The sequence below is a fragment of the Euprymna scolopes genome, unplaced genomic scaffold (assembly GCF_053919585.1).
Source record: "Euprymna scolopes isolate OS-2025 unplaced genomic scaffold, ASM5391958v1 sca1, whole genome shotgun sequence".
Taxonomy (NCBI): domain Eukaryota; kingdom Metazoa; phylum Mollusca; class Cephalopoda; order Sepiida; family Sepiolidae; genus Euprymna; species Euprymna scolopes.
Genome location: NW_027633102.1, coordinates 1,075,276 through 1,077,775, shown reverse-complemented (window position 1 = coordinate 1,077,775; position 2,500 = coordinate 1,075,276). Strand labels below are relative to the sequence as shown.

The window sequence follows — 2,500 nt, the reverse complement described above, 5'->3', positions numbered from 1 at the left end:
CACGTCAGCCACGAGCCTTCCCTCTCCTATCTCTCTCGGGAAGAGAGAAAAAAGGAAAAGTTGCGGGCACCGCAGCAGCGACGGCGGAAGGCCGAAAACGCCGCGCCGGCGGGATCGGGCACGGCTCGGAGGCGGGTGAGGCGAGGAGAAGACGACGGCACGAGACCGACGACACCCCCCGACGACCCCCGGACGACTTTGCCACGACACCTCTCCCGATCGACGCCCTCCTACACGCTCTCTCGCTTTCGCTTCGCCTTCGGGGTTAGTCAGAGGTGGCCCCTACGACTCGCGAACGGCCAGGACTCCTCGGTCCGTGTTTCAAGACGGGTCGGGTGGGTTGCCGATGCACGTCGCTGACCCGGGGTGGCGGGCGGCTCGAGTAAAAAGCGTCGCCGAGCGACCTCTCCGGAAACGGAAACGGGCGCGGGCGGGGTTGCCCCCGACAAGAACCCGAAAACGTCGGCGAGGTGCGTGACGGCGAGGCCGCGCCAGTCCTATCCCGCCTCTCATCGCGCACGCGCCCGAGACGGTGGGGCGCCTAAGGAGCGACACACAGAGTGCGTCGCCCGCACGCGACTTCCGGCGGGATCAAAACGGACCGGCTCGCCACGTGTAACGGATCGTGTCAGATTTCCTCCGTTCCCGGCAGAAAGGGGCAGTTACGTTCGCGGCCCGACGGCCGGTGGCCCCCGACTTCACAAGGTGGGAAGACGGGGGTTTTCAGGGTGATGAAACGCCTGCCGCCTACGGAAAAAAACCCGCGTGTTCGACCTGCACGCCGGGAACGGGTCGCGACGACGGACCGGAGGGGAAGTGCGTCCGGTGCCGGCCGCGCGGAGGTCGCGCCGAAGCGCCCGCGCCATGATTACGCCGAGCGATGAGAAGGGGACGGGTGCAGCGGAGTCGCGCGCGGAGGGAGCAGGAGGAAAGAAGAAGCGGCGGCGACGGATGCGGCGGGTTAGGGCCCGGCGGCAGCAGCGATCGAGAGGACGAGTCCCCTCCGTCGCAGCCAACCGACGCAGCCACCTACCGACGCCGCGGTCGTCACCACGTTTCCCTTCCCGCTATCCACGCGGCCCGTCTCCTTCGTCGGCGACGCGGGCACAAAAGCTGGCCCGCGGAGAACGAGTTCCCCGCGGACACGACGAACGACGACCTGTGCCGCGACGGCCTCTCTTTCAAGAACACACATCGAGTTTGGGCTCGAGCCTAGGCAGCACCGGACTGAGTCCCCCCGCGATCGCGGTGAGCGGTCCCACCCGTTTACCCCTGGGCGGTTTCACGTTCTCTTGAACTCTCTCTCCAAAGTTCTTTTCAACTTTCCCTCACGGTACTTGTCGACTATCGGACTCGTCCCGGTATTTAGCCTTGGATGGAGCTTACCACCCGATTTGGGCTGCGTTCCCAAGCAACCCGACTCTCGGATCGAAGGCCGTCGCTCGCCGTCCGCACCGAATGGGCCTGGCACCCGCCGCGGGCGGCCCCGATCGAGGGAACTCCGAACTATGCGAGACGAAAACGAACGGCTGCCTTCGACCCATGCGCCACACGTCCCGAAGCCTTTAACTTGCGACGGGATCGGCGTTGGGCTTCTCCCGGTTCACTCGCCGTTACTAAGGGAATCCCGGTTGGTTTCTTTTCCTCCGCTTAGCGATATGCTTAAGTTCAGCGGGTCGTCTCGTCCGAGCCGAGGGCGGCGGTTTTTAGTAGAGTGTGGTGTTTGGAGGAGAGGAATCTCGATCGGTACCCTCCGTGTGACGACGGCTGGCCGATATAGCGCCCGTCCCGACCGAAAATGAAGAAGCCAACAATTAAAAAAAAAGCGTGGGTCCTCCCCATCCGACGTTGCCTACGACGCGGCCACCTTTTTACGGTGCGACGGCCGTGCTCGTCGCGCTGCTCGAGGCGTCGCTGAGAGACACCTTCATGAGGCAGAGAGCGAGACGAGCAGGCGGCGCTTACGTCGGCAGTCGGTTAGGTCGGTGCTTTTTTTTTTGTTTTGTTCTCCCTTCGGCTGCTTTCGGACAGACTCCTCCTGCTCCTCCTCCACAGTGTTTCTTCACGCGGTCGAAAAGGGAAAAGACTCCGCGGTCTGCCAGCGGGAGACGAAGGAGGAGGCCGGAGAGGGTTTTAAAAAAAAAAAAGACATTGAAAGGAGTCAATTCTTTTTTTATTTTTCTTCCCCCTCGTCACTCGCTCCTGCGACGTCCCGGTTACCACCGTGCCGAGGACCGGGCGGGCACGGGGACGGCAAGATGTCGTTTCGTTAACGGAGAAAGACATGTAACGTTCCGCCTCTCGACCGGACGTGGCCCCGAGACAAGGGATCTCGGGGCCGCAATGTGCGTTCGAGGTGTCGATGTTCACTGAGTCCTGCAATTCGCATCAGTTCTCGCGGCTGGCCGCGCTCTTCATCGACGGACGAGCCGAGTGATCCCCCGTCCAGGGTTCAGCACTTGGGTTTTTTATATTAGTTTTTGTTTATATAGATTTAGTA

General features: G+C 62.2%; 2 non-coding genes across 2 annotated transcripts in view; both read right to left on the bottom strand.

The window, feature by feature from the left end:
• LOC145273218 (large subunit ribosomal RNA) overlaps positions 1-1,699 on the bottom strand; it is a 5,699-nt gene extending 4,000 nt beyond the window's left edge. Inside the window, exon 1 of the ribosomal RNA XR_013866246.1 lies at positions 1-1,699. This exon is cut by the window's left edge and continues 4,000 nt beyond it. This is a non-coding gene — a ribosomal RNA (large subunit ribosomal RNA).
• A 596-nt stretch (positions 1,700-2,295) lies between these two features.
• LOC145273327 (5.8S ribosomal RNA) lies at positions 2,296-2,453 on the bottom strand. Its single transcript, XR_013866322.1, has one exon. It is a non-coding gene; the product is annotated as a 5.8S ribosomal RNA (ribosomal RNA).
• Positions 2,454-2,500: the final 47 nt, after the last annotated feature.